We start from the raw sequence: 8489 nt of genomic DNA, 5'->3' as shown, positions 1-8489 counted from the left end.
AATCTCTTGCTCTCACTCTTGTGCAGCAAATCCCCACCTCCAGGTACTGAACTGAAAATAAACCACTTCATTCACCATGCTCTATATACAATTGAACTTTATTTATACAAGGGTATTTTACTCAAAGTCATTCTAATATGAAAATGAGTCATATCTCCTGGGCGAAATATTTTTTATCTTGAAACTGTGTTAAAGCTGAATTCATGATACCATTTCTTAATGAAGAAAACCCCAATATGTAGGTCCTCCTCCAGTGGCATTTTGTCCCCTCTATATTTTTTGGATTTGGTTTGTTTTGTTTTGATTTGTTTTTCCCATAAGCCATTATGTATGGACCTTTTTATTCTTCCTATTACTCCTGTAATTTTGGACAGTATCATCTACCATTCTATCTCTCACTGAATGGAAGAGTACTTAGCTTCTCTCTCTCTGGGATTGCAATATCAGTCCACCAGCTTCAGTGAATTTTGCAACAATTTCATAACCAGTACTATAAGGCACACTAACAGGACTCATCCTTTGGGAGAGGATGTTCAGAAAAGCAGCAAGGGCTATAGATTGAACAGGCAAGTCTGTGCTTTCCATTCTCATCCATCGTTGTTTTACATGGGGCAAATAATGTAACCTCTCTCTTCCTCTATTTCCCAATTAGAAAATGAGTACGTCAATATTTATGTATCTCAGAGAACTATGGAGCTTAGATTAGAGTCTGCAACCTAAATTACTCTTACATGCACAAGAATTAGGTTGTCACACTATATTTTTTTTCATTTTCAGGCCGTCATCTGTTAATAACTGCAGCACTCCCTTCAAGGGGGCAGATTTGCAGAGAGTAAGACTAGGTGACTGTTATTTCACAGGAAAAAATCTCTGCAAAGACATCCAACAACTGTTAAGAGGTGGTAGGAATTAATTCAGTGATACAAATATGCTCCAAGTCTGTCCTGAAAGGTCAGTATTACTGAATTTTATTTCCAAGTAACATATCCCATTATAACCCCAATCAAAGTCAGTGTGCAAAGATCAGGTCCAGAGTGATCTAACAAGGCAGTTGCTGCATGTTTCTTTCAGCTAACTGTCTCTCACCATGACTATATCTAGAGATTTCAAAGGAAAGGGGGAAAACTCTATCGCAGACAGCTTATGAAATAAATGACCCATTAAAGAAGATCATTTCCTTACAAAGAAAAGAAAGAAAAGTTGCCAAGGGAAAGAAACTTTCTCTGCAAGCTTACTCAGATTATTTTTGCTGGTTTTTTACAAATATTATTATTATACTATACTATTATATTATTACTACTTATTATTACTTATCTTTGGCCCTTGGAGGGATTTTACAATGACTATGAGATCATCAACAAAACTGACCTATCAATGATAATACCAAAAAAACCAGCCACCCAAAAAAACCCAAACAAACAAAACCAAGCAAAGAAACAGCCCCTCAATGCTTTTATAAAGTTAAATAGCAAAAAGCCAAACATTTTAGGGAAACATTTTTTTCCAGAATTCTGTCCTTAAATTATTTTAGTCTTGGGTTTCGTACTCTTCATTTTAATCTTGTTTTTCATTTCTGCAAAGCAGAGAAGCCAGCTAAATCATGGCAATGTTCTGGAAAGGAAATGGTTAATATCCATGAAGAGGAATAAGAAATGCTATGTTCTTTTTATAAAGGGCAATTCCTCACCCACATGGGCATTTGGAGCTCATATGGATCAGGTTTCCAAATAACCCACGTTTTGAGTCTGGAACAAACAATATGCAACATGCAGAAGTGAACCATTCTCAGCTGCCACTGTGACAGACTGGTTGTTTAAAGAGCTGCTGCTCATTTCCAATGTCCATTTTTATCCATCCCTTTTAAGCGGTCACCAAACAAAGAAAAGGCAGTTATTCTCTTCCGAAAGCTGGTAAGATCTTAGGTAGAAGAAAATTTGCATTTAGCTGAATGTTAATTTTACAATGCTGTCCAGCTACAGCAGAGTAATTTGCTTTTGCTTCCTCCCCACAACCAGCACACACATAATCAGGAAGGGACTCTACTGAACCTTCTCAACTTCTTTGAACAAACTAAGCAAAACTGTGTCTCTAGGATTTTTTCTAAACAGTTAAAACATCCCCTTTTACTTGCTTCTCAGTCAATACACAATTTCACACACGAAGAACATTGTGGTCTCAGATCGGAAAGCCATTTGAGAGAGTGATGGGAGAAGTGATGGATGACTGCCTCAGGCATGAGCCTCAGGGTATAGGCATCCTTGTGCTCCATGGTGTCCTGCAATGCTAATGAGAGCACCAAATGCCATCCTACTGCTACTTTTAAAAAAATATTATTCTTAATACCATGTGTGCCCAATTGTTTGGGCACTTCTGTTTATATTTCCTCTGGACTGTAACACAGATATTGATTCACATACAGAAGCTGCAGTAGGAGAAAACTGTGATCTTATTTCTCTAATATAATGCATTTCCTTAGCAGCAGATGCCTTTTTACACTGATGTCATTCACACTGGAACTGTGTTTCCTCCTTCTGTGAAAAACTACTGCTTTTCTTTCTCCCAAATCCTACCTGCCATCCTTCCATAATAGGAATTTAATAAATAGGCAAACAAAGCAACCCCCCTGTGCCTCAAAAAATTCAAACTGCCAGTGGGTGAAACAGACTAAAGGCACTGATTAACATGGTCTGACAAAAGATGAGCTCAAAGCAGAGCACCTTATTCAAGAAACCCTCAACTGGCATGAATTGTCGTCATCTACATTCATGCAATATTTGATACCCATGAACAGATGGGAAAGAAATCCTGCCTTTCGCATGCTACAATTTGATGTGATTTGGGGTATTCACTGAAGTGAATATGAGCAGTTTTTATCGTGTTGTGTTGGAAAACTGGCTAGTGTAGCCAGTAACCTGTTAATTGAAAGTACACATATAATGCTTGTCCATGTTACTGCACTTCAAAATGTAGTGTAGGGATATTGGACCTTGGCAGGCCCATGATGAATTTCCTGATGTTATAAGCTCTCTGACAATTTTGCCTGTGCTTTCCAGGACAATTTCCAAACAACTCGAGTCTGAAAAAAATGAAAAATAGCCAGGTTTCTAGAGGAAATATCAGCTCCAGGAGAGTGGCTCATTATGAAATAACAGGGTTTGAAGGTCAGGTTTTTTTTTCTCCTTCCTTTTAGTACCTGGCTGTAATCTAAAGACGTGCATAAGACCAACTTTTAAACAAAGAGTTTGAATGAAAACTACTTTCAAGCTGTTTGACACAGGGCTCTCTTTAGGGTTGGGAGCAAAAAGGATTTAGAACAGGCACTTACTAAACCTTAAAAAAATATTCAAAAATATTCTCATGCTACCTTTCTTTTGATAAAAGGGTCCCACCTCAATAATTCTTTGCTGCCTGAGTCTCTCATCGGTATGTATTTTGTCTCTGTAGAAGTAAATTTCCAGTTTCCAGTATCACAGCAAACAGAAGTTAAATGGAGAACTGTATATATACTTTAATTATTTTATGATTCTTTTCACATAAACCACTTGCATTTATACTGCCTAAAATCTCTCCTACAAAGATCCTTTGTATGGTTCGCTATCGCAACACATTAAGAAGCAAAACTTTTTTGTTTACTGTGTATATAAAATATAAACCCACATATTTCATAATATGATGTAATATATATAGTAATTATTTCTTAATTAACTTTTTTTTTTAAGTGCTGCTATGCCTTTTGGAACAAGAGGGGGATCAAGTCTGGAAAGGGTAGGAAGCCTATGGTCCTCAAAAGTAGTTTTAGGAAACTTGAGTCTTTCATCCTCTCCTTAGCACCCTTGAAATCACCTCTGGAAACCCATGAGCATCCTCTTTTGCAAGAAACCAAAAGCCTTTACAGGTGTTCATCCAGGTGAAGTCCTTGACTGGAGTAACACAGCACTCCAGTGACACGTGGGCAATAAAATCCAGAGCTCCCAGTTGTTGTGTCTCCCTAGGCTTCGCAGGGTTCCCTTCACTCCCATCTGCACCCCAGATCATTTGTCCTTCTTCCCATGCCCACTGGCCCCTACAACACTGAGATATTCACCCAGGTTGATTGTTTCACTGGTGAACTATCTGGTCTTATTACAATAAAGAGCAGCAAGTCACCTGGTCCTGAGGAGGGCTGGGACTCCACTAATTGACATCACTTACAGCACCAAAGTGACTCCCATTAAGCACAGCAGTGGAAAGACAGATGTTATGGTAATAAGTGTAAATTATTTAACAAGCAAAAATGAGAATATCTTTATTGTAATTCTTTAACTTTCAGCTATTTTTTGTATTAACTTAGATTAAAGCAACATGCTTCAACTATTTTGTGGGTATTCAAAATATTCTGTTCTATTTTTTCGGCTTGAAAACAGGCAAAGAATATGTAATTTCCAGCTATATGGCTTGTTTCTGCTTCTTCTGAAATCCACAGGGAAATCTTACCTTTGAATTCAATTTAAAGCTGCATTAAGAAGCTGGTCACTGCTGGAGATGGGAAAATGGTATAGATGCTCATTTTGTCTTATGCATCTTGCATGGTATGGCCACTCCTGACTTCAGTTTATTTCAGCGGAAATAACACTAAATTTAAGGTTGTAGCCAAAAGTTGCTTTATGCAATGTTTCAATATAGCTAATATATCTAAGCGTGAGAATGTTCAGATTGGTTAATAAGCATTTATCCTTAAAAAAATCAGAATATTCAGATTCTGTATTTCTTTTATAACCATAGATCCCATGAGAATTTTAACAGCAGTTTAAAGTTAATAATATTTCTTGCTCTTCATGGTCTCCTCCATAACTTCAAATTCAGTCTGCGATTATTGCTGATCTTTATGAACTAAATTGCTCATAATTCCTTATTCATTCAAGTTCAAACTTCATAATCTAATGAAAACCACTAAATTAGAGAGTCCAGTCCCATTGTATCTTAGCTGACAGACTCATAGAGGAAATAAATCAGCTAACGAGATAAAATAATCAGATAGCTAAAAGATTGTACACAGATTGCACTGTTGGAAGTCTATTTTAAAAGATAAGCTAATTTATACCCCTTATATTCCACTATAACCCCCTAAATTCAGAAGTGTCTGACACAGAGTACACTCACAAATTCCTATTTGAAAATTGCTAAGGAAAGTTTCCATTGAGGCATTTCATCAGTGCTGTCTAGTTCTCAGAGTAAGGAAGAAGGCACTGGAAGACCTGACATTTTTCCCCAGCATCAGCACGTGTTCAGTCCAGCTTTTTTGTCCTTGTCTCTTCTGCTCTGGTGCTTCCAAACAGCTTGCTGTCTCTGGCGTGCATCTCCAAGAGCAGAGTCATCTTTGACAAAAAGCCATGTAGGCATCTGAGGGCCAAGTTCTCTGCTGAAATAGGCTGTGTAGCTCTACTGAAAGCTGTGAAAATTTACTGATTCTCACCATATGGTAACCAACCTTCATCCTTAATTGTTGTTCAACCAAGTTTTTTCTCAAGCAAGTGGTTCTGATTTCAGATGTGTAGCCTTGGGGGCATGGGGTAGCCGCTGTATGAAAACCTTTGTGAGTTACCCTTTGAATTTTTGATACATAATACCATGGAAAATTTATTTATCCTCTTCCTATATATTTTGCTATAAAAATGAATTATATAATTACCAAGAAGAGATAGATCCAAGTATCTAAATTGGTTTGCAACCAAGCTGAAAGCCGTAGCTCTGTGGTTTCCTCACAGGAACTCATACAAAGTGAAGTAACATTTCATCTTACCCCTGTCTTCATGATTAGATGATGAAAAGAGTATCTGTACCATGTTCCTAGTGCAGATAGTTGTTTCTTCTATTTGTAACAGAACATGAGATTGGCTTCCAAAATGCACTTAGGGTAGAGTCGCAGATTCACTTCACTAAAGATTTTTGAAACTCCCACATCAGCAGGCTTTCTATATAGACACTTCTGATTCATATGGCAACATAGTCGAGTTGTAGTTAGTGTATGCACTTATAAAGGGAAAACTATGACCACATCCATCTAGAATTAAGCCCTGACTTTTTAAACTATTACATTGAATCATTAGGAGAGGCTTTGCTATCTTCCTTAGTCTTCATAAGCCAGGGAAAAAAACCACAAAAAAGGCTCATCAGCCAGAAAAATTGTTCCATAAGGATCTGGCTTTTGGTTTGAAAAGTGTGGGCAGAACACTGACACAAGTGGAAGGGAAACAATTCCCCCTGTGGGAATCAGAGTGTGGGTGCCATGCAGGGTACTTTTGTGACCCACACAGTGGCTGCAGCATGCATCAGACCAAGCAACAATTCTTCCACCCTTGAAACTCAGGAAAAAAATTTATATACAAAAAAAAAATCATATGGCTCCCTGCTCAAAGCAAATTCAATCATAAAAGACTATGTGCTTAATAGTAAGAAAATCCAGGCTGCAAAAATATTAATTGCCTTTAAAATAAGATAAAGATGCAATACTGATAAAGCTAAAGATATCAGCTGTAATGTAATCATTGGACTTCTTGTTTATTTGACTGACTCGAACCATTTCATCTTGAAGTGTTTTTATATAATGCACATTGATCAATTATTCTGGGTAAGGCATCCACTGAAATGATAATGGAATTTATGTCAGTGTGAGAGTGACAATAACATATTTCTGCCAATAATAGTGAAGAATAATATTAAAGAACACTGCAGAACAAAGTGTTCCTTTCTTAAGCCATAAAACAAGATGTGAGCCTTGAGAAATAATCTGATATCATTTTAGGAGGCAAACATTCCACTAACGGTATCAGAGTCAAAATAGTGCATAAGGAAATACAGAGATGACAGTGGTTTTGAGACTAAGAAGGAATGTGTCTGTGGCAAGTTTTCTTTGTCTTTTCCTTTTGTCCTTCATTTTATTCAGAAACAGTTTTCTGTTATTCAAAATCAGGGTTGGGCTCCTGCTACAAAAACATTACTAATTTCTTTCAAATCTCAAACATTAGAAATATTTTTCTGATTTAGGATGCTTTATACTTGCCTGATCATCAGTGCCACAAACTGCACTCCTGCTCATTTTCTGTCTCAAATGGCACAGGGTAAATGTAGACATGGAGATGCCCTGTCTGGGTAACCCAGTATTTCTCCTGGACATCAGCACCCTCCATGAGGGAGCCGTGTAGTATCAGCTGAGGTTACTGCTATAGAGAGACCTGTGGGAAACTGGATTATTTTTTATTATTATTTTTTAATTTATTTTTTTATTATTATTTTTTATTAACTGAATCATCTGCAAAGATTTGTGGACATTTATACACCCAGAGAGATGGGACAGAAGTCGGGAACTACCTAACTACCAGTAAAATCTGTTCAACTTTATGTTTAAACCAGGCCTGACGGCAAGAAACACTTGTTCAGAAATACATGTTAACACGGACTGCTATTATTAGTTATTGTTCTTACAGGATCAATCATGAATTCAGCAGTAGTAATGAATAACACTGCCTTTTTATTTGCCTCTGCAGAAGATGTGAGTGGACAGTGTCAACAAGAACTATATGAAGCAGAAAAACTCATGGAGTAACAGGATGACTCATGGACAGCATAGCTGGAAGCAAAAAGCTTTCAAGACACATGAAAAAAATGTCAATTGTGAAGAATGTCAACAAATTGCATCATACAGCATTTTGTGAACCAACACTTCACATGCATAAATGGTGAGTAGCTAACAAGCTTTTACCTTCCTTTGAAAGATAAAAACTTGAAACAAGTAAATGAATTGCCCAGTATGATAGATCAGTGTTATAACTAGGAACAGAATGCAACAATTCCCACTTCAGTCTTTAAAACAAAACAGAGCATAGAATTGTTTGGGCTTTCCACCTTTGCCAAATTTGAGCAAAGCTCATCAGAGGACCATCCATGAGGAGCATGCTACACCCAGTGGAATTTACTTCACCCTCAAACAAGTTTAACTGTGGGTATCAGTATGTATTGGTGTTTACAAAAAATAATTTTTTTTTTATTATTAATTTAATTTATTTTTTAAACTTCTGTTTTGTTTAAAGATCTCCACTGAATTCTACTCTGATGAAGTTTTTGATCTGGTTTCCCTTCTTGCAAAAGGACCAGTTCTCTTGTGTACAGACACTTTGCAAATACAACTCTTTAGCTGTTTCCAGGAGATACTGCAGTATCTCTTAAAAACCGTTTTGTTTTATTAAGAACTCAAAGTGTCACATTTCCATACCACTGCAATTACCAGGTAACAGTGTTTTTACTTCCAAAATGCCATTTCCAAGTTTATCATCTCTCTGTGACTTGTAATTCTTCTGGATAAACATGTTTGAGATCTGTGATGGTCTCCCTGGTGATGGTTGCCATAGTGCTTCACAGGATTTTATTTCTACTCATTCCTCAAAAGCAGGACTGTGGTTCTCTGTGGGAGGCCCAGAGTTGCACCAGTCTCAGATTTTATTGCCTTTGCCATT

This window comes from Neopelma chrysocephalum, unplaced genomic scaffold, assembly GCF_003984885.1.
Source record: "Neopelma chrysocephalum unplaced genomic scaffold, ASM398488v2 Primary Assembly neopelma1_42, whole genome shotgun sequence".
NCBI classification, from domain to species: Eukaryota; Metazoa; Chordata; class Aves; order Passeriformes; family Pipridae; genus Neopelma; species Neopelma chrysocephalum.
The sequence above is the reverse complement of the archived record's forward strand: the minus strand, read 5'-3'. Positions refer to the sequence as shown.